Raw genomic sequence first — 7,272 nt, 5'->3', positions numbered from 1 at the left:
ACTGGATTAAGAAAAGTCAAACAAAAACATAGAAAAAATAAGAAAAAATATAAGGAAAGATTGGCAAAAAATATATAGACGAAATTATAAATAAAAAATTTCAGTTATCTATCAATTTATTATTATTGACTATTTACCTGTTTGTTTATCATTCAACTATACCTATGCATTTATTTATGTATTTCATTTATTATTTACATTATTATAGTTTTTATTTATTCATATATTTATTTATCATTATTATGATTTTTTCGCATCCGACCTAGATATGGACCAAAAGGTCTCCTGTCGGCATGCTCCGCCTTTGTAATCTTTTGTAGAAAAGAAAAAGGACTAAAGAAAGATGAGACAGGAGATGAACTATTTGAGTAAGAAAAGTCAGACAAAAACATAAACAAAGAAAAAATAAGAAAAAAAAAAGGATAAGGAAAGATGAGACAACGGATGAACTACTGAAAAAAAAAATAATAATAAAAATGGACCAAAATATACATAAATGAAAAAAAAAATGTAAGACTAGACATGGGATGGATTATTGGAGTAAAAAAGAATATGTATATATATATATATATATATATATATATATATATATATATATATATATATATATATATATATATATATATAAGACTAGTCATGGGATGAATTACTGGGAAAAAAAAACTCGGGTGAATATATAAATGAATGAGAATCCGACAAGAAACAAGGGTCTCAAACTGTCAGGAAATAGATTTAACTTGGAAGTGGGTAGAAACAACTTCGCCAGCCGTGTAGTTAATGAATGGGATAAACTTCCTGCAGAGGCAGTGCAATGTGGTTTAGTTCGAAGCCTTAAGATTAATTTAGATAAACTCCCAAGAAGGATACTGTAATGCCTGCCATTTATTTTATATTATTTGTTTATTTGCTTGTTATTATTTGCCTGTTTGTTTGCTATTATTTGCCTGATTATCATTTACTATCAGTTATCTGTCAATTTATTATCACTTACTATTTACCGGTTTGTTTATATTTATTATTGTTTATATAATTTTTTTAAATTTATTTATCTTTTATTCATTTGTTTATTTGCTTGTTATTATTTGCCTGTTTGTTTACTATTATTTGCTTGATTATCATTTATTATTGGTTATCTGTCAATTTTTTATTATTAACTATTTACCGGTTTGTTTATTACTTAACTTTGCCTATTTATTTATCTATTTTATTTATCATTACTATATTATCATAATTTTCATTTATTTATTTATTGATCTATTTATCATTATTTTTTTCGCATCAGACCTAGTCATGGACCAAAAGCTCTCCTTTCGGCATGCTCCGCCTTTGTAATCCTTTGTAATCAAGAAAAAAATATAAATAAATTGATAAGGAAACACGAGTCAAGGAATGAACTACATGAACAAAAACAAAGTTAGTCTAAAATATAAATGAAAAAATGAAAAAATAAGAAAATGTGAGTCAATAAATGAATGATAGAATTAACCAAATATTTTCCATCATTATCCAGAAATGTTCATCCTTTCGCTAATTGACTTAATTCAACCGACGAAAGGTTGCTTCCCCTCTCCCCAGATGATTTAATTTGGTTTTAAGATTAACCCTCGCGCAGCTGAAGGATCAAAGATGAAGAACAAAGGATGAAGAACAAAATAGAACAAAGGAGAACAAGAGATTATACGATAACAGGGAACAAGGGTATAAGGGAATAAAAAGGGGGAAGAAGAGGGGTAAAGAACAATTGAGAAGAACAAGGAAGAACAGGTGAGAAGACCAAGGAAGAAGAACAGGAGATAAGAATAAAAATGAAGAACAAGAAAAGAGAACACGGGAATATAATATTGAAGAAGAACAATGAAGAACATGGGGGAATAAGGGTAAAGAACAAAAGAGAAGAACAAGGGAGAAGAACAAATGAGAAGAACAAGAGAGAAGAACAGGTGAGAAGAATGAAGGAGAAAAATAAAGGTAAAGAACAAGAAAAGAGAACAAAGGAGAAGAACATGAAAAAAATTAGAGAAAAGAACAAGGGAGAACAACGAAAAGAACAAGAGAATAAAGAGACGCAAACAAGTAAGAAGAACAAGGGAAGACGGGGGAGAACAGGGGAGGATAACTAGGAGAACAAAAGAGGAGAACAAGGTAGAAGAACAAAATGAGGTGAACAAAGGAGAACAAAGGAGAATAACTAGAAGAACAAGAAGAACAAATGAAAGGGACTGAAAAGAATAAAATCAAAACCTGGAAAATAACTAGGAAAGAAAGCAAAGGGAAAGAACAAAGAAGAACAGAATAACAAGGAGGGAGAACAAGGGAGAAAATATAAAGAGAACAAGTGAAACGAACAAGCGAGGAGAACAGAAAAGAAGAACAAGAGTCGGGAACGGGAACAAAGAACAAGAGTGGAGAACAAGAGAAAAATAAGAAAAAAAGAACAAATAAAAATTGAGAGCAAAGAAGAAGAAAAAGTGAAGATAACAAGGGAAAAGAACATGGTAGGAGAACAAAAAAGAAAGAGATAGGAGAACAAAGGAAAATAACAAAGTGAAAATAACAAGGCTGGAGATCAAGGTAGGAGAACAAAAAGAAAAAGAAAAAGGAAGAACATTGGTATAGAACAAGAGCAAAAAAGAACAGAGGATAAGGTAAAAGAACAATATAGAAGAACAAATTTGGGGAGCAATGGACGAGAACAAGGGAGGAGAACAAGGGAGAAGAACAATTAGGGGGACAAGGGAGGAGAACAAAGGTGGAAAACAAAGAAAAAACAATTGTGGAGGACAAGGGAGGAGAACAAGGCTATAGAACAAGGGTGGAGAACAAAGAAAAATAACAATTGTGGAGGACAACGGAGGAGAACAAGGGTGGAATACAAGGAAAAAGAACAATTATGGAGGACAACGAAGGAGAACAAGGGTATAGAACAAGGGAAGAGAACAAGGGAAAAAACAATTATGGAGGACAACTGAGGAGAACAAGGGAGGAGAACAAAGAAAAATAACAATTGAAGAGGACAAAGGAGGAGAACAAAGGTGTAGAACAAGAGAAGAGAACAAGGGAGAAGAACAATTGTGGGAGAAGAACAATGGTTGAGAACAAGGGAAAATAACAAGGGAGGAGAACAAAAGAAAAGAATAGGGGAGAACAAAATAAAAGAACAAACAGAACATGAGAGAAAGGCAAAGGGAAGGAAGAAGGGTGTACAACAAGGGAGAAGAACATTAAAGAACAAGTTAGAACATTGAAGAACAAACAAGACTTGATTACCTTGAAGGAGGAGCTGTAGCAACCTCGGTCATGATGCGGTCGAGTGGAACTTGAAGATGGACGTTGAGTTGGACCTCAACTACATACCTCCTCCTTGAAGGTGCACAGAGGCACGAGATGAGGAGACACAGGGACACCGGAGAACCCCGGAGACCTCATATCTCCTCGACCGGAGATAGGTACCGGACACACAAGTTCATGACCCGCTGGGGTTGTTGCGTCTGATTGAGGTCCTAGGCGAAGATTTTTTTTTTTTTTTTTTTTTTTTTTTTACTTTCACGAGGACAGTTTGTTGTCACACATCGTGTTGGGTGTTGTCATTTATTGTGAGATAGACAGACACGACGGACGCGTTCGGCACCTGCCACTTGGCACCAAAATACAAAAATCTCAGCGCCCGATGTCGTCAGAATTAAAGTTAACTTCAACTGCGATTTCTCCCTCTCTGACTAGATTTTTTTCTATATAATTTTCTAACGTCCTCCCCTCTGGCTAGAACTCTTCTTAGATTATTTTCTATGTAAAAGAAGACTTTTAAGTTTCTGTGACTAGATTCTTTCTTTTTCGTTCTAGATATTTTTCTAAAGTCCTCCGCTCTGGTTAAATAATTTTCTAGGTTTTCTAGGTAAACAGGGACGTTTAATCTCCTCTGGTTAGAACTTTTACTTTCTTCGTTCTAGATTATTTTCTAGGTGAAAGGAAGTCTCAAGTTAGATATCTAAGAAATGATCAAGTGCGTAAGGTGGGGAGCGCTTTAATATTTTTTACTAAATTAATTTATTTTTTATTTAACGTCAAACTATTTTATTCACATTAAGACAGACCTCTAGTCCTTTGCACTAAAGACTGAATCATCGGGCTTTGCTAAGACTTATCAGGCTCTGACAATGCTTATCAGGCTTTGACAAGGTGTATCTGCATTTGACAAGACTTATCAGGCTTTGCTAAGACGTATCAGGCTCTGATAAGACTTACCAGGCTTTGAAAAGTTTTATCTGCTTTTGACAAGACTTATCAGGCTTTGACAAGACTAATCAGGCTTTGACAAGTCTTACCTGGCCTTCACAAGACTAATCTACCTTTGACAAGACTTACTAGGCTTTGACAAGACTTATCAGGTTTTAACAAGACTTATCAGGTTATGATAAGACTTATAAAGCTTTGACAAGACATACCTGGCTTTGACAAGAATAATCTGCCTTTGATAAGACTTACAAGGCTTTAACAAGACTTATCAGGCCTTGACAAGACTTATCAAGCTATGACAAGACTTATCAGGTTTTTAAAAGACTTATCAGGCCTTGACAAGACTTATTAGTCGTTGACAAGACTTATCAGTCGTTGACAAGACTTGTCAGGCTTTGATAAGACTTATCTTGGATAAAAATATAAGAAAATTATATCATTTTACATCGCCTGACAACCTGCCTCTTAGTACTTCCACACCACCTCTCACCTCTTTGTACACTCAGATCGATCCTACTCCCTCGGACACACACTCTCTTTGTAGTGTCTCTTAGCAACGTCTCTCCGCTAATCTTTCGTTTTGAGCGGAGTTTTCGTTCGCTTAGGTCTGTTCGTACTTGTCTTACTTTTTACACGTATCGCAAGGATCCCGTGGTTTATTAGAGTGTTTTGCGTCTCACTAGAAGTTTTGTTTTTGGTTCACAAAAGTGTTTTTTTTTTTTCCAAGGTCACTAGAGGTTCATAACACCTCACTTCAGTTCACTAAGGCTTTATTGGTTCGGTTCATGGTCCCGGTTCACTGTAGCTTAGTCGTATCTCTGGTTCATAATCCGGTTCACCAGAACTCGATCACCTCACTTCACACCACCCCGGTTCACTAAAGATTTTTTTTTTTTTTTTTTTCCCTTCGGTTCGAAACTCGGTTCACTAAGCTCTGTCCGTTTCCCTATTTGGTTCACACATGTCTGTTCATTTTTCTATTTATTTCTATTTTTGTTTGTTTCATCACAACACCTTGGTTCATTCCACCAACACACGGTTCTTCGGTTCTTTGCCTCCTGAGGACGAACTTCAGGACACAGCGCGGGCTTCGCCCCCGCCGAGCAAGGATCTACTGGCGGGCGACAGCCACCTGTCGTGCTACGATAGCATCGCCGACACTAACTTTTATCCACTCGCCGCTTCGCCGTGACGGCCACTTCGTTGCTGTACACAACTGCCACAGCGACGTGGAGGAAGAAGAAGAGGAGGAGGAGGAGGAGGAGAGGAGGGAGGAGGAGGTGTGGAAGTGTGGTAAAAGAGGCGGCAGTGTCAGCGGCGACGGCGGCGTCGGCGAAGGATCTACTCCTGATGGAGGTTAAGACGCGAATCCACATGTCCCTCCACTTCGAGGAAAGTCTTACCAGCCACGCGACAAACGCTGGCGATGTTCTGGGGGTTAGCCCCTGGTACGAGCGACGAGGGAGGTAGGCTGTCTGGCGAACTGACCCGGGAGGAGGCGACGGGGTGGTGGGAGGAGGAGGGAGGAGGAGGAGAGGGCGGCGAGCGCGGGAACGGGGAACGACTGCGTCCGCAAGTCGAGTGCGGAGCGCTATGGAGGGAGCCAAAGCCTCGGAGCGCGGATGGTAGTGGTGCTGGTGAGATCCGGCGCGGGGTGAGCGGCCCGGCAGGAGGGGAGGCGGGGTGGGTGGGGGGGATGAGGCACTCCGCTTCGGCGCTGTGTTGACAACTCACGCGCTCACTCTCACTCACACACTCACACACAGACCGCGCGTTCACACGTGCTTCCCTTCTCACGTGCGCCTGTTTCTCTTCCTCTCACGCACGCGCGCAATCATTTACGCGAAAGCTGAGGTCACTTATAGTCCCTCACCAAACCAACCGCAAAAACCGAAAAGAAAAAAGTAAAATAGCTCTTCTTATACTATAAGTCCTTCTACATGGGGAACAAAAAATCCTTGCCCGTATATAGAAATATTATCTTAATTAGCGTTCACGAGTAAATCAAACGATTGTGAAACTATCAACATTGAAATGAAAACCCTTATGATAAACATATTTAGAAACAATGAAAGAAAAAAACATATCTCTGTATCTTATTTCATATTGACACAAGCCTCCAAACATCCATAACCATATGCATACATACATTACATATATATTCAAGTGCCCGCATACATATATACATGCATACATACATACATACATACATACATACATACAGACATACATACATACATACGTACAAACATATACACATACATAAATACATATCTACGTACATTCAAATATGAATACATGCATATACACTATCATCTATTTATTCAGCATCATTGCTTACAGGTAATCTGTACTGGGTTTATTGATATCAAAGATAGAGGCTCTGGTAAAATGCAACCCATAACAGCAATGCACTTTAGTACTGTCCTCTAGGTGTATCAACGCCTTCTTTCCAATAAAAACTATCAAAGTTCTTTGAACAGACGCTCCCTAGAGCAAACATCGCATCAGACTTCCCTTACGACATAAAGACACTGTTTACAAAAGTACCCAAAGCCAACAAATATATTGTCTGCGCGTATGCCCTTGATGAAACCCTCAAGGAAGAGAGCATCTTAGCAAGGATAACAGTAAAGTTTTATTTATGAATACGGGACACAGCTTTTCCTCGCTCAAACCAAAACCTTCGGGATTTGGTCACCAGAGAAACCCCAGCTACAAAGAAAGATTACCTGCTTAACCATGAAAAGTCACCTGAATCTTCGAAACGTTTCGCACGTTCTCTCAAGCAAGTTACGGACACAAAGACACACTGAACTACCTCCTTTGTTTGCATCAATCGCCTTGCGGACCATGAGACTATCAATAACAATTTTGTATCAATTTTTCTACGTCTTCCTGAGCTCGGTCCGACAGGAGTTCGAAGTCGTTTTGAGACTGAGCACGCTCAAAACCAAGTTAGGTTCTACAAGGGCTTTTCCTTGAATCTCTCTGTACCTCTTTCTTCCATAATCAGTGCCTCATAGGCTCCCAACCAGG

General features: G+C 38.4%; 1 protein-coding gene across 2 annotated transcripts in view; it reads right to left on the bottom strand.

Annotated features, from left to right (window-relative positions):
* The window catches only part of LOC143020767 (PDF receptor-like), a 555,568-nt gene extending 549,730 nt beyond the window's left edge, over positions 1–5,838 (bottom strand). The window contains exons 1-2 of one of the 2 annotated variants that reach the window (XM_076177503.1): positions 4,724–5,838; positions 3,268–3,955 (exon numbers count right to left, since the gene is read on the bottom strand). The gene's annotated coding sequence lies outside the window, so the exon portion shown is untranslated. Of the gene's footprint in view, positions 1–3,267; positions 3,986–4,723 lie in introns of both variants that reach the window. The other variant, XM_076177504.1, reaches the window with a different exon arrangement.
* Positions 5,839–7,272: the final 1,434 nt, after the last annotated feature.

The sequence above is a fragment of the Oratosquilla oratoria genome, chromosome 40, assembly GCF_046742065.1.
Source record: "Oratosquilla oratoria isolate Oo_2021 chromosome 40, ASM4674206v1, whole genome shotgun sequence".
Classification (NCBI taxonomy): domain Eukaryota; kingdom Metazoa; phylum Arthropoda; class Malacostraca; order Stomatopoda; family Squillidae; genus Oratosquilla; species Oratosquilla oratoria.
This window is presented reverse-complemented; position numbering and strand designations above follow the sequence as displayed.